General features: G+C 43.0%; 1 protein-coding gene across 4 annotated transcripts in view; it reads right to left on the bottom strand.

Moving 5' to 3' along the window:
* NEGR1 (neuronal growth regulator 1) overlaps positions 1 to 26,069 on the bottom strand; it is an 846,141-nt gene that overhangs the window by 142,575 nt on the left and 677,497 nt on the right. The window lies entirely within an intron of this gene.

Genomic DNA, 26,069 nt, shown 5'->3' with positions numbered 1-26,069 from the left:
TGGGCACGGTGGTTTAATGGTTAGTACATCTGCCTTGCAGTTCTGAGAGTCCTTGGTTCCAATCTCAGCCAGGACACTATCTGCATGGAGTATTGGGACTCCTGCCTTTACACGCACATGAACTATAATGGCATCCCAGTCTTAGTCCGTAGGGTTCAATATTGAGTTGGCCCACCCTTTGCAGCTATAACAGCTTCAACTCTTCTGGTAAGGCTGTCCACAGGGTTTAGGAGTGTGTCTATGGGAAAGTTTGACCTTTCTTCAATACTGAACCCTAAGGACTAAGACTGGGGTGCCATTAAAGTTCATGTGTGTGTAAAGGCGGGTGTCCCAATACTTTTGACAATATAGTGTATATTTTCCCATTGCTTGCGTGGGATTTCCCCCCACACACCAAAGCTGGTAGGGTATTTGATTCCTCTATAAACTGGCCCTAGTATGTGCGTGTATATGTATGCATGTGTGATGAGGACCTTAGACTGTAACCTCCCTGAGGGCAGGGACTCGTGAAGGTACAGTATATTAAGCTCTGCATAAATTGTTTAAGTTATATAAATATACTCTCCATATTTGCCCTTGTAATCACTGTAAAAAATTTAAAAAGTCACCGTTTTAAAAATCTTGCTTACTTGCAGTGTTTTTCAATTCCATAAATTATTATTTTTCACTTACAATGTGCTTCTGAACTTGCTCGAAAGTTTTACTAATCAGTTCCCTAGCACCTCCGTGTTGGCCCAGCTTCTCTGCCCCTCCCATCACCTCCCTCCCTATGTACTGTATGTAGAAGGAGGAGCGAGGTAAACTGTCAGAGGTGCCACTTAGGTTAGAGCTCTGAGTCAGCTGTTGACATCACAACCAAGATGGCCCAGCAGCAGTCTCAGGCTTTTGGATGTCTACACAAGTGAGACTTTTACAAGTTTATTTATTTATTACAGGTACTTATTTAGCGTTATCAATTTATGCAACAATTTACACACATATTTTGTACAGTTACATCAGTCCCCGCCTTCAAAAAGCTTACAATCCAAGGTCCCTAATTCATGTTGATACACATACTAGGGCCAATTTACCTACCAACATGTTGTGGTTGGGATTTGAACCAATGATCCTAGTGCTGCTAGACAACAGTGCTAACCACTTAGCCACTATGTTGTCCCAAGTTAATAGCATGCACATCTAATCTCATGGGAATATTTTTGTTGAAATGAATGATCTGGTGACAAGGTCTCTTTAAGGTGTCACCGGAACAGAAAAAGAGGGGATACCATTGAGGAGACTTGTTCTGGTAAAATCTATCTAAGAGGACGTGTCACTCACTTCGGAGAGATTTTTTTTGATCTTCAACATTCCAGTGCTCCACAGTGTCTGAGAACAGTTCCCTAATGTCTATCAATTAAAACAACCAGTTACCAATGCCTGCTTGGGTGATCAGTCTCATTTTCAGCAGGGTTGACATGCTCACATCAGTTGCTTGTGCTGGGTACAGAGCCCAAATGGGTTCTTGTTGGGTGTACACACTCCATGCCAAGCTCCACTCACCTCTTCAAAACTCTGCCAACAGTGTCAGCCACTTGACTACCCTTTTAACCACATGTAAATCCCATGACCCAATTCACACCAATGCAGACAGCCAAAGGGGTCTTCAGAGTTGTAGACAGGCTGGGTGCTCCTACATGTACAGCAAGACCTGTAGGATGTCTTGCCAACCTCTCTCATGGTTACTGCTAATTAAAAGAGAAAGAGCCCTGTGATGATGTCAAAGCGCTCAACATGCTTAGAATAAAAAAAAAAAAAATGGAGGAGTGTATGTGAAAAAACCTTTATAATGTTTCAAAGGGAAATCTTTAAGGAGTTATAATGTTCCCAGCTCTCCTCCAAGGCTTCTCTCCCCATCAAACTACTGCAACGTTTTAAGGACATGCTAGAAAACGTACTGAATTCTTCCCAGCAGTTCCCAGCAGTCTCCCCCGTGGCTCCTGCTCTGGCTAATCAGGTAATTGCCACCCTTTATTCCTCTTGTCTCTTAAAATGTATGACTGGGTATTTAACAAATTTACCACCAAATAGGTGAACAAAAAAATGAGCTGCGCTAAAAACAAAAATTTATCAAACACCTAAACCCAATCAAAACCTATATCAATAAACATAAAAAACAATATTGAGTTGACAAAAATATGATTAGAAAATAGTATACATGAATACTATCATATCATCATAAAGTGAATAAAGTGTATACTAGATCTAAACCGAAATTAGTATAAATAGTATAGAGAAAAGCCCCCACAATAATTAATATAAATTGAAACAAAAAATATTGTGCTAAATCTAAACTAATAAAATTAACAAAAATAATATTATACAAAAACAATAAAGAGTTCATATATGATGAAGAAAAAAAATTTTTTTTAGTCCAAAAAATATTATTAATTCTTCAAACTTGATGTTAAGGTGCAAAAATATCCACAAATGCGTGTATATAGAAAATATTCAAAACAATCCTCCACCAGTGAGAAGAGGGGCCGCTTACCAGAGCTTTAGATCCCAGTGTTAGTGAGATCAGTAAGGCAACAGCACAGAGGTTTCTGGGTGAACCGTCACAGGCATCCCACCATCTACATCTCCAATACGAAGGCTCCAATCGGGAAACGAAGGTGTCGTAGATTGCTGGCGCCACGCTGTCTCTATCTCCAGTACGAAGCCTCCAGTCAGGAAACGAGGGTATCGTGGATCATATATAAAAGATCAAAGACACTCGCATAGCGTAAAACCACTTGGTTTAATAAAGTAGAATTTAAAAATTTACACTCACATATGTAGAGAAAAAACGATCACATAAAAAACGAGCCGGCCGGACTCGTGTGCCACCCGCACTTCCTGGTTGGGCGTAGAACGCGGAGACGGGAGATAGGCGTTCTGACGTCTCCGCGTTCTACGCCCAACCAGGAAGTGCGGGCGGCACACGAGTCCGGCCGGCTCGTTTTTTATGTGATCGTTTTTTCTCTACATATGTGAGTGTAAATTTTTAAATTCTACTTTATTAAACCAAGTGGTTTTACGCTATGCGAGTGTCTTTGATCTTTTATATATGATCCACGATACCCTCGTTTCCTGACTGGAGGCTTCGTACTGGAGATAGAGACAGCGTGGTGTCAGCAATCTATGACACCTTCGTTTCCCGATTGGAGCCTTCGTATTGGAGATGTAGATGGTGGGATGTCTGTGACGGTTCACCCAGAAACCTCTGTGCTGTTGCCTTACTGATCTCACTAACACTGGGATCTAAAGCTCTGGTAAGCGGCCCCTCTTCTCACTGGTGGAGGATTGTTTTGAATATTTTCTATATACACGCATTTGTGGATATTTTTGCACCTTAACATCAAGTTTGAAGAATTAATAATATTTTTTGGACTAAAAAAAATTTTTTTTCTTCATCATATATGAACTCTTTATTGTTTTTGTATAATATTATTTTTGTTAATTTTATTAGTTTAGATTTAGCACAATATTTTTTGTTTCAATTTATATTAATTATTGTGGGGGCTTTTCTCTATACTATTTATACTAATTTCGGTTTAGATCTAGTATACACTTTATTCACTTTATGATGATATGATAGTATTCATGTATACTATTTTCTAATCATATTTTTGTCAACTCAATATTGTTTTTTATGTTTATTGATATAGGTTTTGATTGGGTTTAGGTGTTTGATAAATTTTTGTTTTTAGCGCAGCTCATTTTTTTGTTCACCTATTTAGTTTGATATCGGAGTATTACGATTAGGGTTGCTGCTTATAGGTTGCTTTCTTTTGTTTGAGTAGCGCGGTTTACCCTTTTTACCAAATTTACCACCAAACCTTCCTCTAAATCAGTCTTCTTCAACCTTTTAACAGAGCAACTCTTGAAATAACTTTCCAGGATCAGGGAACCACCTACTAACAATTACTATATCTACAACTCACAGTACATTAGCATGATGGTCACTGGGAAGAATGCTCCTTATATTTGTGGTCACTGGGAATGATCCCCCCCCCCCCTCCCCTGCACCCTTGCAAATGGCTACAAAAATCATTGGTGTTAGGCCGCGTACACACGCGCGGACTGTTGGCCCAACTTTGTCCGTCCAACAGTTTGAGCGAACAGTCCGCTCAAACTTAGCATGGACGGACATGGCCACACACGACGGACGAACAGTTTGCTGAAACCGTGCGCGATGACGTGAACGGCACGTACGACGGGACGAAAAATACGACGTCCTATACACTGCAATGCAACCTTCCGACGTGGAAATCCTTTCTGAGCATGCGCGAGACTTAGTTGGCCGAACAAGCCTACACACGAGCGAACAGTCCGCTGAAACCTTGTTTCAGCGGACAGTTTTTCGGAATTTCCGTAAGACCTTGTTCGGCCAACTGTCCGCTGAAACTGTCCGCTGAAGCCCCACACACGAGCGGACTGTCCGCCCAAACACTGTTCAGCGGACAAGGTTGGGCGAACAGTCCGCGCGTGTGTACGCGGCCTTAGTGATTACGTATCTGAGAGGCAGAAATTGCCCATTGCTCAAGGAACCCCTGGCAACCTCTGGAGGAACCCTGGGGCTCCATTGATCCTTGGTTGACAAAGGCTGCTCCGCCAGCCATATGCCAACATCGTTTTTTTTCTTTTACCTCGCAGCATTGTTTTGCTGCACAGAATTTTATATAAGCATGTGGAACGGGACAGAGAAGAGTGGAAGATAAGTGGAATTCTGTAATCTAGTAGGTAGGTTTGAGAAAGCTGCTTGGGATCAGTGCCAGATTACATTCTGTGGAGCCCCCTAGGCAACGGAAACCTTGGGGCCTCCCTCACAGGTTTCTGGAGGTTTCTAGTGTGTGCGTCCTAGTGCAGCTTTATTCAGCCTAGGTACCCTGGGGGGCCTTGAGCATTCTTCAGGGGTGCCTTGGCAAAATGCCAAAAAATGTGTCAAAAATGATATGCAAGCCAGCAGGTGGATGAAGCTTGCCTTTTAGTTACACAAAGCCACAGGTTTTCATTATGCACATTACGACTTTCTAACAACAGGGGTGGACTGACCATTCAGCCACTCGGGCACTGCCCGAGGGCCCCGGGCCACTAGGGGGCCCCATCAGGGTTGCCAGCCTCAGTAAAACCAGTGACAGTATGTAAAAATCAGTGTGTTTTTTAGATCTGTCTCTGAAATGTCCCTTCCCGACATCCTCTTGGTCTAAAAATCCTGAGATTATAGCTGCCCCACCTCTCCAGTAGCCAATAGAAACATATCTGTGTATACTGTGTGTACATGTATGTGTAACCTGTGTGATTGTATACTGTGTGTGTGTGTTTGTGTATACTGTGTGGCCCTATATTCTCCTATTGCCCGGGGGCCCCATGAGTTGTCAGTCCACCCCTGTCTAACAACCAACAATGTCATCAGTTAATAAGGAGGATGTTTGTCGCCTCCACAGCATCCTTGTTTGACCCTCCTCTGCCTTTCTACCTTAGCACTGGGATCACAATAGCTGACTGATGGAGAGATATTGTAGGAGAAGAGAAACATTGGAATACTAGTCAGTACTAGTGTGCAAAAGTGTACATTTTAGAAGGGGGATCCATAATTTTAAAGGGTGCCTTGACTGAAAAAGGGTTGAGGAACACTGGTCTAGTGGGATAACACTGAATTAAGTAGTGTCAGTTGCTAGCTGGAGATGACCATCACTAATGTACATTACACGGATGTAGGTTGCATCAAAATGTTTTACGAACTGACAGCTGAAAGAAGATGAGTTTTTAAGAGACAAACAGTAATGTGAACCTAATGTCTACGATTTACATACTCTAACCGCTTGCTGACCAGCCGCTGTCATTTTGATGCGAAGTTCGGCACGATCCTGCAAAGCGGCGTATCTATATGTTGGCTCGTGGGATCGGGATAGCAGGCACGTGCACACAGCTGGAGGTGCACGCACACGCCCGCTGAACTGCGAGGGGTGCCGATGCTCATTGCCGACGGTCGTGATTGTGAGCACGAGAGACAGAACAGGGAAGTGTGTGTGTGTAAACACAAAAATCCGTGTTCTGTTCTGTGAGGAGAGACAGATCGTGAGCTTCTATTAGTTAGGAACATCGATCCGTCACTTCCTCTAATCAGTCCCCTCCCCCTTCAGTTGGAAAGACCTCCCAGGGAACACAGTTAACCCCTTGATCGCCCCCTAGTGTTAACCCCTTCCCTGCCAGTGAAATTTTTACAGTAATCAGTGCATTTTTATAACACTGATCGCTGTATAAATGCGAATGGTCCCAAAAATGTGTCAAAAGTGTCCGATGTGTCCGCCATAATGTCACAGTCCTGATAAAAATCACAGATTGCCACCATTACTAGTAAAAAAAAAAAAAAAAAAAAAAAATTCCGTAAAAATATCCCATAGTGTGTAGATGTTATAATTTTTGTGCAAAAGAATCAATATACACTTATTGTGTTTTTTTTTTGTTTTTTTTTACCAATAATATGTAGCAGAATACATATTGGCCTAAATTGATGAAAACATTTGATTTTTTTACTTTTATGTTTTTATTGGATATGTATTGTAGCAGAAAGTAAAAAATATATACATTTTTGCAAAATGTATACATTTTATTTTTTGTTTATAGCACAAAAAATAAAAACCGCAGAGGTAATCAAATACCACCAAAAGAAATCTCTATTTGTGGGAAAAAAAGAGCATAAAAAATGGCCTGGTCATGAAGGGGGTAAATATATCAGAGCAGAAGTGGTTAAAGTAGAATTCCTGAAAAAGCGTGACTACTCTAAAAAATGTCCCTTCCCTCCTCCTAATACCTATTCTGACTAACCTGTGTAAGAAAGATCTGTACACTTACCTTTTGTTTTAGCCCACTCCAATCCGGTCATCTGATCTTCCCTGTGTCAGCCAGCGGCGCTGCAGGGGAGAGGAGAGACCGCTGACAATGGATGGACCATAGAAGCGTATGGGTGACGTCACCACTCCCAGTAACTACTAGTCATTGTTTATCACTCTCTCCTATCCCCTGCAGCTGGCACTGGATGACACAGGGGAGGTCACGTGACCAGACCAAAGCAGCCTGAAAATGGTTAAAGCGGACCTTCAGTCATTTTTTTCAACGCTCCATCTATTAAATCTTCTGCCCTTGTTGTTTTAACTTTGGAAAGTAAAACATTTTTTTTTCTGCTAGTAAATACCTTATACAGCCCACTCCTGTTTCTTGTCTGGTAAAAGCCTAGGCTTATGACATCATGCACAGCTTTCGCTCTCATTTTCGTGAGAGTTTGCCAGGAAGGGAGGGGGGATGAGTCATAAGAGGGCTAATGAGAGCTGCAGAACAGGAGGCGTGTCTCTGTGTAAATCCAGGAAGTGAACAGGCAGCAGCTTCAGCTGCCCACAGTTAAAATGGATGCAGCCAGACTCCGTGGAGGGAGATTTCTGCAGCATATTTGGCAAGTACAGAATCAGAGTATATAAAAAATAATATGCAAAGTGGTTGGAGGGAAGCTTCAGAATGGAAAAAAAAGTTTTTATTACAAATTATGTGAGCAGAGTGCAGTTCCTCTTTAAGTATACAGATCTCTTTTAGGCTCGGTGCACAGTCCTGACAACTTAGGATACAACTTGTGAGACTCAGAGTCGCAGAACATGTGGAATGTCATGCATCTCAATGGGATCCGTTCTAATTGACACTCCTGAAATTGCTGCTAATTCAGAAAAGGTTTCTGCACTACTTTGATCCAACGTTGACACAGCTTCAATGCCAGAGAGTGTCAAAGTCCTATCAAAGTCAGACTCCAAAGTTGCACTAAAAATTGCACAACTTTGGAGAAACCTAGTGTGAATTGGGCCTTAAAGGGGTTGTAAAGGCATACTATGCATTAAGATAAAAAGAAAACTTGTGTGCAGCAGCCCCCCTCTCCAAGCCCCTCTAATACTTACCTGAGCCCCATCTCTATCCAGCGATGTTGCAGGAGAGACTCGGCTACCCAGGTATCTCCCTCCTCATAAGCTCAGACAGCAGAGAATTGCCATTAGCTTCCTCTGCTGTCAATCAAAGTCAGTGAGCCAATGAGGAGAGAGAGGGGGCGGGGCCTAGCTATGGCTTTGTGTCTGAATGGACACACGGAGCTGCATCTTGGCTCAGGTGCCCCCCTTGCAAACTGCTTGCCGTGGGGGTACTCGGCGGGAGGGAGGAGCCAGGAGCAGCGAAGAGGGACCCACGAAGAGGAGGATCGGGACTGCTCTGTGCAAAACCAACTGCATAGAGGAGGTAAGTATAACATGTTTGTTATTCTTAAGCAAAAAAAGACACAAGACTGCTGTATTACTATAAACCGGGTAGGATAGGTTTTAGGAGGGTACAATTTTATGACTAGTTTTTACCTAATATCTATTTTAACCCTTCTAGGATTGCATCCTCCCCCCATCATGCATCCCAGGCCAAACCACGCTCTCTGGCTCCTTCTTTACACTTTGAATTGATAACCAAATGAAGGTAATTACCGCTCCAGGTGATGTCGCTTGTGTTCTCACCATTCTAGTATATAGGAGATGAAGAGTGCCGGCGTTCTGTCAAAAACTGTCCGGCCATCGGATATTGTCCGACCCGTACTGCGCAGGTGCAGCGCTTGCGCAGTATGGAGGAGAAGGAGACTCCTAAAGTCTCAGAAGAAGAATGGCGCCTGTGCACTGAGTCCAGGTGCAAGCCCCACCATCCAAGTGGACATACGGAAGCACATAGTAACAGGGCCCCTTGCAGGCTTGCTTTGCTCACCACGCTTCGCTCACCGCGCTTCGGGCATGGCCTCGCTTCGCTTGACTATTTTTTATTCTACCTCTATGTCCAATTGGATGGTGGGGCTTGAACCTGGACTACCTGCTCAGGCGCCGTTTATCTTCGGAGACGTTCGGCTTCTCCTTGTGCTCCGTACTGCGCAAGCGCAGTAGAGGACGGACACTATCCAATGGGGGACACTATTTGACACATCACCGGGTCACCAAAGTCAAATGGCATAAAATGTAAAAAGGAAGGTTGCACTCCAAAATAATGCCTTTATTGAATAAAGCTTGATCCATACATCAATGAGAGGCGCAGGTCCAGATGATAACTGACGCATTTCGGACCGTTAATAGAGCTATATCATAGCTCTTTGAATTGGAATCGATACTTTGCATACACGCTCTATCTATCTGAAGGACTTCTCTTTAGAATATTGTAGATCGCCTACTGCTTGACAAGTCAACTGAAAGCACATAAAAGTTTACATTTAAATGTATTGAGTTGTTTTTCTGAAAACACAAAACCTATCTGGAGCCAGAAAGTTTTTAATATTCCGGCGCAGCGGCAGCCGCCTTGCCAGCTTCTCAATGTTTGATCCGCTAAATCTGCATTGCTGCTTGACCCATTTTACCTAATTGTAACAGGAGGTATTTTTCTCCTACAGTAAATTGGGTTCCGGGAAGCCGAGGAGAACAGAAGATCCTAAGCCGAGCAGCCTGACAACGTTTCCACTTGAAGCTCTGGAAAAAGACAGACGCGTGAACGCCGAGCCTGGGATGCCTGCCAAAACAAAGGCGAATGGAATAATCCACCATAAAGTCAGGTGGATGCTGTGTAGAGTGAGAGGCTGAAAGGATTCCTTGTGCGAGTGTCACAGTTGCTTACTTTGCAGCAAAACTTTTTTGCCTGGCAGCTTATTGAAGAAGAGATAGGGGAAGGCACGTAAATTGTTTGAACGGAGGGGCAGAAGAGGCTCAGCATGGTAGAAAGTATAAATATGCCTTACAGTTATTAATTCTGTGACACCAATCTATGGTCTAACTGGCAAATACCCTTGGTCATTTTTACGTTATTTGTTACAAGGCGGCATAAAAAAAAATTGGAGTCAGAGGACCTTACAATGCAATAGCATAAAAAGCATTAGCTGTAAAAAAATTCAATTGAAAACTTTGCCTGCCAAAGGATTTGTATTTTTTTCAATCCATTCCTGAGATTTTGCAAAGCCCTGGCATACAGCACAGCCAGGGGGTTGACATGATTTTCTTTGTTAGGGTTTGTCAAAACGCAATCCACAGTGGATCAATTTTTACAAAAGTAGGAATGATAACAGAGTTGTACATGAACCAAGAACTGAGGGTCTGTCCTGTGATGGAACACCTCTAGTTCAAATGGATGTCTTGTAACCAGCCGATGCGTTTTGGGGGATGGCCACCCTTCTTAAAATTAGAAGGTTGAAGAGGGAACGTCCCTCAAAACACTTCAGCTGGTTACAGGACATCCACAAAACATGTTATCATTTCTACTTTTGTGAGCATGCACACTTTTTATCCTTTAAAAAAGTGCTGCATAGGCTGCAGCTTGGGCAGCCTGCCGAACACTGTACAGTGTACCAAGTGGTACTCGCATTTAAGGCCCTTTGCTTTCAGGGATGCATGTAAGGCTCACTAAAACATCAGGATTTTACACACACGGGCTAAACACCTAGTGTGCATGTGGCCTACAATTGTATTTTTCCCTTTCAGTCATCGCTACAGCAAGGACAAATAGAGAGGGTGTTCTAAGTGGGCTAACAAACAGCAACAGAATCCTAACAGAGGTTCTTACTCTTTCCTACTCAATGCAAAATGAAAACAAAAGTTTGATTTTTGATACTTTGGCACTTAGGTTTAGGTCAGTAATGCCGCATACACACGATCGGAATTTCGGCCAGCAAAAGACCGATGAGAGCTTTTCATCGGAAAATGCAACCGTGTGTATGCTCCATCGGAATATAGCTGGCCGAATTGCCGCCAGGAAAAAATTGAGAGCATGTTCTCAATTTTTCCAACAGAAAAACTTTCTATCAGAAATTCCAATCGTGTGTATGCAATTCCGACATGCAAAAACTCACGCATGCTCAGATTCAACTACGAGATGGAAGCTATTGGCTATTGGGTATTGCACTTCCTTTTTCTAGTCTCGTTGTACGTGCTGTACGTCACCGCGTTCTTGACGGCCGGAAATTGGTGTGACTGTGTGTATGCAAGACAGCTTGAATGAAATCCCATCGGAATTCCGTCGGGAAAACCATCAGAGCTTTTTGCAACCAAAATTCCGATCATGTGTACGTGGCATAACAAGTCAGAAGGAGGTAATTACTGGTAAGATGGGTATCAGAAGAAGGTCTGACTTCACCACACATATATAAATAAATATATATACCTGTCCATACATATATCTTGCACCACTCTTTCTCCCATTTACTCCTCTTCTTCCTGTTTCCATTGTATTTAGTTCTGTGTCCTCACATTATTATGGTCCCCCCACATTGGTCCGTGCCTTATTAGTTCCTATGCCTGTATATTGTTTCCAGCATCCCCGCCCCCTTCCCCTCCCCTGTGTGCTATTTATACCCCTGCCCTGATTCCAAGAGCCCAGCTTGATAAAGGAGCGCAGCCGTCCTGTCATACACGGTCTTGCCAGCTCAGGAAACGCGTTGCATGCCCTGTGGCATCATCTCCCGTCGCCCGGAGTTCCTCGTGCGTTCCACGCCTCGGACTAACGCTCACGGCTCTACATCGGCCGGCTCTGCACATCTAATACAGCCCCCAGGAGCGGACACACGCCAACAGGACTCCCCCAGCGCAAGGGATACAGATGACACATCGAGGGTCTCCCTCCGGTTTGGAATCTTTACATTGCCTGTTAATGTACTACTTAATGTGAGTGTTTTTAACCACCTGTGCATTAAATAAGAATTTTACAGTCTACACTCAGAGGCGCCTCTCTCTCTTATCAGAAGAAGGTCAGATGGAGATCAGAAGAAGGTCAGAAGCACATCAGAAGAAGGTCAGATGGAGATCAGAAGAAGGTCAGATGGAGATCGGAAGAAGGTCAGATGGAGATCAGAAGAAGGTCAGAAGCAAATCAGAAGAAGGTCAGATGGAGATCAGAAGAAGGTCAGAAGCAAATCAGAAGAAGGTCAGATGGAGATCAGAAGAAGGTCAGAAGCAAATCAGAAGAAGGTCAGATGGAGGTCAGTAAAATGTCAGAAGCACCTCAGAAGAAGGTCAAATGGAGATCAGAAGGTCAGATGGAGGTTAGAAACAGGTCAGAAGGTGGTCAGAAAGATCTCAGCAGTATTTAAAACTGATCTTAAATGCAAGCTGAATGCACCTGCAAGGAGTCTGCATTTGCACCATATACAAACCCATCATATCTCAAATTCTACAGAACAGTCAGGTCAGCCTGAAAGTCAGATCCTAAGAAAGACAATTGCGCAGTCCTAGAAATCGTAGTAACAATACAAATCATTCAATATGATCACAATTAGAAATTATTGGTGAATACCGCCCTGTCAGTAAAATAAAAGACATCTGCCAGCACAACAAATGACAATTGTAAATAATAAAAAATATGTAAAAAAGCGCAGCGCTAAATAAGAATGATTTTAAACCATATATAAATGAGTAATATTTAAACATTCAAAGCATGTACAGAATATACTTAAAAGTACACAAAAATGTGTGAAATTATTGACATTGGGAGTCCGCACTGTGAAGAGTGGTTGAAAAGTGTTCATCCCGGTGAATAGATATCAACCTCCAAATACAAACGCAGTAGTGTGTGAAAATAATAAGAGAAACCACCACTGATAAAACTGAGGCTTGCTGGAAAATATGGACTCAGTACGGCATATGCCAAATGAGTCGTCGGAGCTTTGTGGTGACAATACACCAATAGTTGGAAACAACAGCGTTTGGTTGATGTTTGAACACCAGACGTTGATAATCTCACTTTCCTCCAGGGGACACAAATCTCAAGAGCAGAACCTCACAAATTGAATACATAGCATGGATTCACAGATGTTTGGCCATAAATTAAATAAAAATCCCACACAGTGTGAATTTTCTTAACAGGAAATTTATTAAAAAAGTAATAGAAAACACTCACATTTGAGTAGAACAACAAGCACTTGTATAACTGGACTAGTAACCCAATGGAATCAGTAGGCTCGACCCAGGGTTGAGCCTACTGATTACATTGAGTTACTAGTCCAGTTATACAAGCGTTTGTTGTTCTACTCAAATAGTATCACAATTAATTTAGCCATCTCCATTGGAAAATTTGCAAGTCTCATTTCTTTCCATCCAGTAAAAACTGGTAATTTGATTGAAGGTGGGTCTTTGTACGTGAGTTTCATTGTTCAGCAATTTAACTTAAAAAAAAGAGAGGTAGAAAACACATGCCGAGTTCCAAAATCAAAGTTCCCAAATTTAATTTAACAGTTTGAAGAGTATCCCCCATAGCGAAGAACAAGATCATCATTCTGCGAGGCAAAATTCTCCAGAGGAACTTGACTCGCTCAACGTTTGTTGGAAGCCGGTGGTGAAATTACAGTAATTAGTAGCTTAAACTATTAATAAGCCAGACTGCCAAGTTGCAGGAGAAGAAAATTTGCATTTTCAAAAAGCAAATTAGACTCGGAAAGGCAAGACAAATACACAATAGCATTTTCACCCTTCTCATGAGTGACATTTTCCTAGGCCTAGGATTGTTGGTTTACCACAATTGACATGACATCTGAAAAGGTGACATTCTGAAAACTTAGACATTTTCGGGGTTTGATTGAAGAGGATCTGTTATCGCAAATCTACAGTCATACAGATAGTCAACCAGGATGATAGAAAACTTCACTCTTAGTGAAGTTGTCTTTAAATGTTCACACCACCTCAAAATGTTCCCAACCCACTGTCTCTGAGTGACAGCCCTAGTAAAATACTTACCTTCATCCCCTACTTCTGAGATTTACAATCTGACTGGTGCTACATGGGCTTTGCAGAAAGCAGTCCCAATCCCATTGGAAATCATACATTTACAGTTCTCATCAGAACAAGGGTCATGGGACAACTGCTCCAGCGATGACCTACTTCAAAACTAAAAAAAAAAATTTTGAAATTTCAAAACTTTCAAATAATTGAAGTGTAACTCACCAGTGCACAAACTTGGCTCCATAAAGACATGGTTTGATGAGTTTGATATGGAGGAACACAAGTGACCTGCACAGAGCCCTGACCTCAACACTACTGAATATATTTGGGATAAATTGGAACTCCAAAACTTCAGTAAACTATAAAAAAAAAATTCCATTAGAGTGTTCTTCACCCCTCCCCTGTACTGAAGATATATATAATGTGGTAAACCACAATAAGGGTTCTAGTTGCCTGCAGTCACACCCGTAAAATATGATTCTAGATCGCTATGAACAATTGTGTGCTACTCATCTGAATAAACTAGAATGACTACCAATCCCATGACATTATATCTCCTGCCAAGATAATGCATAGCTCCCAACTTTTTGAGACGGGAAAGAACAACACCTTTCGCCTTCTTGAATCGATTTATAATTCGATTACCAGCAAGAACAATATAGAAGTATAGTATCTCCAAAGTCCATGAAGTGGAACTAAATTTGGCAATACTTACCTCTGCTTCAATAGTCTGACACTCACAAGGTCCATTGCTGGTGCCAGCATCTTTTCCCCTGGCTTCTTCCAGGTGTCAGTCTTTGTCCATCTTGATTGGCCAGAGCAAATGAGCATTGTGACGGAATGTACATTCTACAGAATGCTTCGAGCTTGCAGGTAGGTTTATTTTATTGCAGTGAAGGCATTGCATGTCTCCTCTGCAATAAATAGCCTGCTTGCTCCAAGTTTTTAAAATTAAGACTTTAGTTCCACTTAGGTTCTAATTTTTTTGGCAATAATTTAGAAGTTGGTTGAAAGGTTTAATATATATATGAACAACTGTGTGCTACTCATCTGAATAAACTAGAATGACTACCAATCCCATGACATTATATCTCCTGCCAAGATAATGCATAGCTCCCAACTTTTTGAAATGGGAAAGAACAACATCTTTCGCCTTCTTGAATAGTTTTATAATTTGATTACCTGCAAGAACAATATAGAAGTAAAATATCTCCAAAGTCCGTGAAGTGGAACTAAATTTGGCAATACTTACTTCTGCTTCAATAGTCTGACACTCACAAGGTCCATTGCTGGTGCCAGCATCTTCTCTCTGGCTTCTTCCAGGTGTCAGTCTTTGTCTATCTTGATTGGCCAGAGCAATGAGCATTGTGACGGAATGTACATTCTACAGAATGCTTCGAGCTTGCAGGTAGGTTTATTTTATTGCAGTGAAGGCATTGCATGTCTCATCTGCAATAAATAGCCTGCTTGCTCCAAGTTTTTAAAATTAAGACTTTAGTTCCACTTAGGTTCTCATTTTTTTGGCAATAATTTAGAAGTTAGTTGAAAGGTTTAATATATATATATATATATATATATATATATATATATATATATATATATATAGTATTACAGTAGTATAACCAGAGCTAAAGTCCTCCTTGCATCAGATAAATACTAAGACAGCGCTAAAAAGAAAAAGAAAAATAGGAAAAAAATTGATGGTAATGAAACTATAGGGCAATGGCAAACACCACGGCCAACAGTCTTTATGTAGCAGATGGATATGTGGACAGTTCAGATAATTCACGGTCACTTTTCTCTTAGCGTGCACCTTCCACCAGAGTAAGAATGCAATTATCCACCTCGGGAAGCACACACCCCTCTGGGGTTCAAACTCACCAGACGCCGCATTACATTTAAAATGCAATCAACATGCATAGGGCTTGACCAGCACGGAAACCGGAAGTGACGTTGTGCGCTCCACCACGCTCTGCCTTCCCGGAAGTGTAATACAGTGTCTGCAAGGAACAGCACACTTCCAGCGGACGGCTGGAGATGGTGATAGCACCCTCTATTGTATTTTTTTAGCTTGTTGATTGCATTTTAAATGTAAGCAGCTAGGATTAAGGGGGGTTTCTGCTGTATGGGTATGTTGCATTATAATAAACAGGATTACGCTATGTACATCTATCCTTGTGTTTTATGATACAATCGGAGTACCTTTACCAGTGGACCTTTTGGATAAGTGGGGTGTCAGCACAGAGCAGTGTTTGGACACAGATACAAGGCTTTATTTCTAGCGGCGTCTGGTGAGTTTGAACCCCAGAGGGGTGTGTGCTTCACGAGGTGGATAATTGCATTCTTACTCTGGTGGAAGGTGCACGCTAAGAGAAAAGTGACCGTGAATTATCTGAACTGTCCACATATCCATCTGCTACATAAAGACTGTTGGCCGTGGTGTTTGCCATTGCCCAATGGTTTCATTACCATCAATTTTTTTCCTATTTAAATTTTTCGTTTTAGCACTGTTTTAGTATTTATCTGATGCAAGGAGGACTTTAGCTCTGGTTATACTACTGTAATACTTTATTTATATTTGTTTAAAGCGGAGGTTTACCCTAAAGTGGACCTTCCGCTCATCGGAACCCTCCCCCCCTCCGGTGCCACAATCGGCACCTTTCGGGGGGGAGGGGGGTGCAGTTACCTGGATAATCCAGGTAACTGCACCCACTTCCGGGATAGCTCTCTGCGGAAAGGGGCGTAACGTACGCCCCTTTCCGCAAGTGCCCGCCCCTTCCCGCAAGTGCCCCGCTGCCTGCTGGGAAACACACAGATCCCAGAGGCAGCGGGGAGCGTCCTTATTGCGCAGCGCGATTCGCGCAGTAGGGAACCGGGAAATGAAGCCGAAAGGCTCCATTTCCTGATTCCCATACCCAAAATGGCGGCGGCAGGACCCGACAGGCGACCTAGAGATCGGCTTCGGGTGCCGACATCGCGGGCGCGCTGGACAGGTAAGTGTCACTATTTTAAAAGTCAGCAGCTGCAGTATTTGTAGCTGCTGGCTTTCAAAAAAAAAAAAAAAACGCGGAGTCCCGGTGGACTCCCGCTTTAAATAGCTGCTTAGTCTTATTTTGTGTTTTGATTTCACCTCTATTTTTGGTAATTTTATATGTTTATTTATCTATAATTTTTTATTTTTTTTTTGTTTTATGTCTGAGACATTGACATATGATATTGAATAGTTCAACACATCTACCTGCTGCTGGCACTGTAAGGATTGAGGTGGCGCTGAGTGGGTGACCCATAGGCCATAGTTATACCTCATTTATCTATATATATATATATATATATATATATATATATATATATAATTAAATTTTTTTCATCAGAGTAAAAAGAGGGACAACTGAATATGAAAGAGGGAGAGGGGCAATTTGCTTCCATAGGAGGGGCAGTACCTTCAAATAAGGGTCAGTTGTGGGCTATGGATAATGGGCTTATTAAACAGTATGGCTGCCCCTGCGTCAACCAGATCTGGGCTTGTTGCCACTTGTTTTCTTACTACAAAAAAAAAATTAATGACTCAGTAAACATAACATATTCCAACAATGCAAAAAAAAAAAAAGTTTGTTGACTCTGGGCACAAGCCTGCAAAAACTTCAGATCTCATAAAAATAGCTGCCGCGCCGAAGTCTGTGCTTTTAAATAAAACTTGCGTTCTTGCCTTTTCTTCCCTCTTTGCTCTCTGTTTTTGTTTGTTGAACTTCAATAAAATCAGCACAAGAAAGGAACATAACCTAAGATGTTCCTTTTAGCGCTCCCAGCCAGGCATCAATGCACACAACTTCCTGTTCCACATGATTTGAATTCACAACCACGCTACCTAAAAGGCTTTTCGACATTCCTTGATGTAAACGCAACAAATATATACTTACATACAAAGCACTTCTTTTTTTATTTTCTTTATCTAAGCTACACGTTGTGTCACTTGAAATTAGGCCATGCTGATTATTTATATAAACAAAAGAAAACCGGCTACTTAATGCGGCGGAGAACAATGATCTGGCATTAATTATACATTTTTTACTGCCGTTTAATTAATTGAAATGATTTGCCCGGCCAAAATGAAACGCAATAAAAAAATGTAAACACCATTTGCTTATTTTTGGAAATATATTTGCATCTTTGATTCAATAGAAGATTTCTTTTTTTTTCCCCTTCGTCGCGACTTTCCCTGTCTGCTTCGTGAGGGCAAATGAGCCTTCCTGGAATAAACGATGTGCCAATCAAAATCAAGGTCGCAATCGCCAAGCTAGGCGTTAAAGAGTACACAATTAAACGCCATAAATACATTGAGCGTAATTAACGCCGCCGCTGTCGCAGAAGGGTACAATGGATGGTGACAGTAGGAAAATAATTCATTAATTCAAATAGTTTGCCTGGGTTAAAATAATCTTATCAAGCTACAGTCAGAGAATTTGTTTCTGTTAATTGCACTGAAGTTATTTTACAAGGCCGCCAAGTGGCTCTGTGGTTATTTTAGCATGTTTAGAATGGCATTTCCTATTTTTTAAAAGGTATGCATATGTTAAAAAGCACAGCAGTAAATCATAAAGCCATACCTAGTACTACTATTTTACATATGTTTGCTATTTTGGCTTTGAAATATTTTTGCATCAAAATGATAAAATAACTAAAATAGATTTAAAGAAAGACACAATCCTTCACTGCTTCATTCAAATCAGCCTATATCAACAATCCCATACAGAACTGAACGTACATACAACATTATCGGCAGGGTCGGGACCATGGGCATCCACAAATCTTTTTTCGGGGGGGGGGGGGGGGGGGAGGGATTATTTTAAGGTCTCCCATACACCGCCCCTTTTGGACAATGTCATTATCACATTAATATGGTCCGAGACTGCAGATATATTACAATCCCTAGGATAAGTAATGGATAATGGCCAACAGGTCCTCTTACCAGACCCAGAGAAACTACAGCAGTGATCCCTCTGGCTGGATGATCGCTCACTCTGGGTTCCATGAGGGCGACTCTGGTCAGTAGTGTAGCATGTCTGTACCCTGGCATTGGCTCAGTTTTTCTCTCTCTGGTGGTGCTGGGCAGCATGGCTCTCTCTGGTGGCACTGGGCAGCATGGCTCTCTCTGGTGGCGGTGGGCAGCTCGGCTCTCTCTCTCTGGCTTCCACCCAGTACACTCCTCGTTCTTTGTCCTGTAGCACTCTCTCCCTCAGCTTCTTTCCAGGCTGCAGTCTCTCAACCTCTCTCTTGATCAAGATGTAGCCTCCTCTCTGTGGAAAATGGGGCAGCCAATCTTTGGAACTACATGTCCCATGATTCTCTCCTCTCCTAATCTCCTTTGATTGGCCCCCAGTCATGACCAATAGGGAAGGAACGGAGTGGGCAGGAAGCTGGGTGGGAAACCTGGTGAGAGCTGCCGTCTCTTCTCCCTGACAGGAGAAAGGGGGGTGAGCGGGGGAAACCTCTGATAGCCCGCAGCTTGCCTTTCTCTGCTGCACTAAGCAGGGAAAATAGCTCAAAGTCACATTACACTGATGGGGGGCTTGACAGCACCTTGATGGTGTTACCCCACTGGCAGGTGGCACCCGGGTGTGGGCTGCCCACACCCCGATAGCGATGCAACTGTGCTGAATTTAAGATCCGATCCCTGATTCCAGGGGGGGCACTTGCCCCCCCTTGCCCCTAACTGCAGAAGCCCATAGCCGGGACAAGGGGTGGGCAGGAGGGGTGGCTGACCTGGGCGCAATGGTTTATTGCAGGAATGGGGGAGCCCTGACCCTTACCCTAAGGGAAGGGGTGGTCGCAGTTTGGCTTCTTTGCCCTCGGCGCTGGGTGACCTTGTCCCGGCACTGATTATATGGACTTTTTGGTAAAGACTGTGACACCATTTTTAAATTAAAATAGCCTTTTAGTCATACATGAACATATATAATTGTCATAAAACCAAGCCAAACCAAACCACCCGATAAATATGCTACTTATAGATAAGTTGTATGGTCAATCAAAATTTTAAAAACATATGTTAATGATTAGTTACTGAAGTTAGAAAAAAGGATACGCATTTCTCAACGCATTTGTGAACCAAAGTTTACTTCTCCAGAGGAATATATAAATAGTGGTGCATATACACTTACCTGACACTTTATTAGGTACACCTTTTCAATTGCATGGTAACACAAATTGCTAATCAGCCAATCACATTGCAGCAACTCAATGCATTTAGGCATCTAGACATGGTGAAGATGACTTGCTGAAGTTAAAACCAAACATCAGAATGGGGAAGAAAGGGGATTTAAGTGACTTGAACGTGATATGGTTGTTGATGCCAGACGGGCTGGTCTGAGTATTTCAAAAACTGCTGATCTACTGGGATTTTCATGCACAACCATCTCTCGGATTTAAAGAGAATGGTCTGAAAAATATCCAATGAGCGCAGTTGTGTGGATGAAAATGCCTTGTTGATGTCAGAGGAGAATGGAAAGACTGGTTCGAGATGATAGAAAGGCAACATTAACGCAAATAACCACTCGTTACAACCCAGGTATGGAAAATACCATCTCTGAATGTACAACACATCAAACATTAAAGCAAATGGGCTACAGCAGTAAAAGACCACACCGGGTGTCACTCCTGTCAGCTAAGAAACTGGGACTACAATTCGCACAGGCTCACCAAAATGGACAATACAAGATTGGAAAAACATTGACTGGTCTGATGAGTCTCGATTTCAGCTGTGACATTCAGATGGTAGGGTCCGTATTTTGCGCAAACAAGCATGGATCCATCCTGCCTTTTATCAATGGTTCAAGCTGGTGGTGGTGTAATGATGTGGGGGGGATATTTTCTTGGCACACTTTGGGCCTCTTAATAGCAATTGAGCATCGTTTAGTATTGTTGCTGACCATGTCCATCCCATGTCCATTCTTTTATGACTACAGTGTACCCATCTTCTGATGGCTCCTTCCAGCAGGATAATGCACCATGGCACAAAGCTCCAATCATCTCACCACTGGTTTCTTGAACATGACAATGAGTTTACTGTACTCCAAATCAACAGATCTCAATCAAATAGAGCACCTTTGGGATGTGGTGAAATGGGAGGTTGGCATCATGGATGTGCAGCTGGCAAATCTGCAGCAACTGCATGATACTATCATGTCAATATGGACAGAAATCTCTGAGGAATGTTTCCAACACCTTGAGTCTATGCAACGAAGAATTAAGGCAGTTTTGAAGGCAAAAGGAGGTCCAACCTGCTACTAGCAAGGTGTGCCTAATAAAGTGGCTGGGGAGTGTATATCAGTCAAATGCTCCTATATCAGCCAAAATACCATTAAAAACATCAACATCCCAATATTTTGCGTTTTCACAGCATCTGGCCCAGAGACTGTTCATGAGGAACCACCCTCAGGAAGTCATGATATCCAAATGCCTTAGCCCACGTACACACGGTCGGAGATTTTGCCAACCAAATCTGTCAGATTTTGCCCGTCGGATTTAGTCCGACGGATTGTGTCCGAAACTGTTGCATACACACGTTCGGGCCAAGTTGGCGAAAAATCCGATCTTTCAGAATGTGATGACGTAATTTCCTTTAAGATGGGACTACATTCAGGCTAGTAGCCAATAGCTTTGATGTAGGAATTTGATCTGAGCATGCGTGGCACTTGGTCCGATGAAAATGCTCTACACATGATCGGATTAGGTCCGTCCGGCCCAGTTGGTCGGGAAATATTTCCAACATGTTGGAAAATTGGGTCGGACGGAGATTCGGACGGAATCAGTCCGATGCATACCACACACAGTCGGATTATCTGACAACACGGTCCGATAAGACTCATTCCGACAGATTCTCCGACCGTGTGTACAAGGGCTTAGGGAGGTTTGGAGGCGTCAAAAATATATAGATGGCTTTAATTCTAAAAGTATATGATGCATACAATCCTAAGTATCACAGGGCTGGATCCCAAGCGAAGAAACTGTGAAAAATCAATCAATGAGGTTTCATGGTGAGTTACGTCTAATGTGCACTCAGTTCACCTCCCTATATCAGGCTAGCGCCCAGTCAAGAGGGACCAATGGTCTGTGGGCCCTTCCCCATCGATCTCTAAACTCCCTTGCTATGGCTCCAGAGGCCCAGAGCATTAGAAGAAGGGCCCACGGACCATTTTTCTTCTGACAGCAATTTTATGTTCATAGATAAATAAAAGAATGTTTCAATTTAAAAATGGTGTAACAAATATAGATATCGTACTGGTGTCAAATGTGCGTTTTCCTGGTTACATTTAGATTTTTTTTGTTCCTCCCTTACCAACATGCTACTGAAATTAAAAAGAAGCTAACTTTCCTAATTTCTTTACAAACCTTGATTTAGACCTAGCATCTGATAGTGCTAGTGCTGCCATTGTCCCCTGCAGTAGAATAATACTCATTGTTGTCTTCACCTGAAGTGTAATCTTGGGCGATACATTCGAAAAAGCCCATCAACATCTTATCTTTGCTTGTGTTTCACGTGTTTTTTTGTTTTTTTTTTAACCATCGCAACAGTATTCAGCAATTGGATGTGTTAAATTTTAGTATTTCGAAAAGTAGATGATTACCCAATATTTTGCAACTAAAAAAAAAATAATACAAATTATAATATACTCATCCCTCTGATTGCTGACATATTACCGTATATTAGAATCGTATTGTATGCTCAATAACTACACCAAGTTTCAACGATTATAACATATGATATTTTTTCCTATGTTCATTGAGGGACACAGCTCTCCCTTATTAATAACAACTGGCCATCTTCAGAAGCTGGATATTAGGTCAAAGCTGCACCAAGGGGCACCCCCGAACCCAGTGGAGCTGGGTGTAGGACTATATATGCAACCTGTTATGTGGCCATGTGGTGTGGGGTCTCCTCCCTTTCTTGCGGTATGTGGATGGGAGGCTTAAGTTAGGCACATCTCCCCGTCTGGGGAAAAACTGTTGGGCTTGTGTTCCTTCCCACTGTGGAGTAGAGCATCATTGTCTCCGCCACTAAGGGCGTCCTGGTGTAGCTTTGGAACGCAGCCTAACTTGTGGAGGTGGCTGCCATTTTGCAAATGGGAGCCTGGCTCTTTTTTTTGCCTGGGAGCACTCTTGAATGGATTGAAAGGCTACGCTTGTTGGGAAATGGGTGGACCTCTTCAAGAGTGTGCAGCTGCTGCTCCTCTTTGTCTTCCATGCCAGCACTGGATCTGGCCTCTGTTCGGGAGGGGCGATGTCTGGAGCACCTTGGCCACAATTTCCCCTTTGTAGCAGGTATCCTGGCCTAACAAAATCTATTGGTATCATTTTTTTTTTCGTGAGAAATTGCATGGTTATGAAGTGGTCCCCAGGTCCTCCTTCTTGGGCACCAAGGTCATTCTGGTATCTGGAATAAAATGCTTTCTGTCTAGTGTTGCTTTCCAGCAGTGGACAGAGAGCATGCCCCTTCACCTTCCTTATTCCAACTTTATCAGAGTAGAATCTTGGTAGGTCAACTGCCCAAGTCATCAGATTGATCACCAAGAATGGTCTCTCCATCTGGAGTTTTTCACCAGATCTGCCTCGATTGGGGGATTTTCAAATGTGATCTAATGTCGTCTCTTCTCTATTAGCCCTTGTACACACGGTCGGACATTCCAACAACAAAATCCGTCTGATTTTTTCAGACGGATTTTGTCCGAAACTGGTGTTGCATACACGCGGTCGGACAAAGTTGACGGAAAATCCAATCGTTCGTAACGTGATGACATTCGTTCATTGCGACGGGACTACGTTGCGGCTAGTAGCCAATAGCTTTGGTCTCGTAATTTGATCTGAGCATGCGTGGCACTTTGTTCGATCAGAATGCTCTACAAACCATCAGACAAAGTCCGATCGGATCATGTTGTCGGAAAATTTTATATCCAGCTCTCAAACTTTGTTGATCGGACATGCCGACGGAAAAAGTCAGATGGAGCCCACACACGGTCGGATTATCCGACAACACGGTCCGACCGGACATTTTCCGGCGGAATGTCCGACCGTGTGTACAAGGGCTTAGAGGTGGACTGGTTGTAACCAGGACAAAAACCATACACCCAGCATACACAAGAAGAGAAGTGCTACTTTACAGGGTCCAATCATAACGAATAAGAACAGATACTGAAAATTACACCGAGCATAAAAGACAAGAGAAGTGATAATGTAGTTCATACATGCAGAATAAAAACAGATACTAAGATTTACACCCAGCATACAGGACAACAGAAGTGGTACTCTGCAAGGTCCAATCATAGCAAATAAGAACAGATACTGAGAATTACACCCAGCATACAGGACAACAGAAGCGTTACAGAGCAGCATCATTTATACAGATCAGAAGGCAGGTTGACTTCTGTAATGTTAAATGACCTGACAAGGCTTATAGACTGGCTGCAATATTGAAATTGAAAACGAAGACATACACCGATCAGCCATAACATTAAGATCACTGACAGGTTAAGTGAATAACATTGATTATCTTGTTACAATGGTATCTGAAAGCTGGTGGAATATATTAGGCAGCAAGTAAACCTATTGTCCCTGAATTTAAAGCGAGCTTCCGCCCTAAAGTGGAACTTCCGCTCATCGGAACCCTCTCCCCCTCCGGCGTCACAATTGGCACCTTTCAGGGGGAAGGGGGGTGCAGATACCTGTCTAAGACAGGTATTTGCACCCACCTCCGGGCATAGACTCCCACGGGAGTCTATGTCATTTCCTGTCCCTGCGCGCTGTCTGCTGGGACACACACGGGTCCCAGAGACAGTGCGGACAATTCCTATTGCGCTGCGCGACTCGCGCATGCGCAGTAGGGAACCAGGAAGTGAAGCCGTAACGCTTCACCTCCTGATTACCTCACCTAGAATGACCACGGCAGCAGCCGAGAGCCGAGCGATCGATCGGCCTTGGCTGCCGACATCGCTGGATCCTGGGACAGGTGAGTGTCCATTTATTAAAGTGGTTGTATACTCGATTTTTAAACTTTTACCTACAGGAAAGCCTATAATAAGGCTTACTTGTAGGTAAAAAAAATATCTCCTAAACCTGTACGGTTTAGGAGATATCCCCCTCAGTATGCGCCGCTGACTGCAGCGGCGCATGCGCACAAGGGGATTCTCGGCCTGAAAATACGGCAGTGGCCGGCGGCCGGAATGAAATCTCCCGCGCGCACGTGCGGGAGTGACGATATCGCAGCTCCGGCCACTCACAGCGCCGGAGCCGCGATATCCGGAAGAAACGCAGAGGGAGCATGTCAGCTCCCTCGGCGTGGATCGGGCCAGATGTCGGGGCCTCGTTCTAAGGTAAGTATTTCATAATGAGCTAGTATGCGGTGCATACTAGCTCATTATGCCTTTTGCTTTGCAGGTTTAAAAAATAAATAAAAAATGTGCGGGTTTACTACCGCTTTAAAAGTCAACAGCTGCAGTATTTGTAGCTGCTGGCTTTTAATAATTTTTGTTCACAGTGAAATCCCTCTTTAAGTATTGAAAGCAGTTTGTTGTGTATGTGGCTGTGTAGCCGCAGACCAGTCAGAGTGCCCATTCTGACCAATGTCCACAACTAAAAGTGCCTACAATGGGCTTGTAAGCATCAGAACTGGACCATGAAGGAATGGAAAAAAGGTGGCATGGGGCTGATGAATCAAGTTTTCTTTTACATCATGTGGCTGGCCGGGTGCATATGCATTGCTTACTGGGAGAAGAGATGTCATCAGGATGCAGTAAGGGAAGAAGGCAAGCCGGCAGGGGCAGTGTGATGCTTTGGGAAATGTTCTGCTGGGAAACCTTGGGTCCTGCCATTCACATGGATATTACTTGACATATACCACCTAAACACGGTTGCTGACCAAGTACCCTTTATGGAAATGGTATTGCCTGATGACAATGACCTCTTTAAGCAGGATAATGCAAAAATGGCTCAAGAATGGTTTGAGGAACATCACAACAAATTTGAGGTTCTCCAGATCTCAAGCCATCGAGTATTTGTGGGATATGCTGGAAAAACAAGTCTGACCTATGGAGGCCCAACCTTGCAGCTTACAGGAATTAAAGGATCTGCTACTGACAGTTTGGTGCCAGATAACACAGCATATCTTCAGAGGTTTAGTGGTGTCCATGCTGTGATAGGTCAGGGCTGTTTTGGGAGCTAAAGGGACTGTTTAGGCAGTAAAAGGAGGACCTACTCATCATTAGGTGGGTCATCATAACGTTGTGGCTGGTTGGTGTATTTAGGCTG

Source organism: Lithobates pipiens, unplaced genomic scaffold (genome assembly GCF_037356315.1).
Source record: "Lithobates pipiens isolate NorthernLeopardFrog02 unplaced genomic scaffold, aLitPip1_a1.2 Scaffold_23, whole genome shotgun sequence".
NCBI lineage: Eukaryota > Metazoa > Chordata > Amphibia > Anura > Ranidae > Lithobates > Lithobates pipiens.
This window is presented reverse-complemented; position numbering and strand designations above follow the sequence as displayed.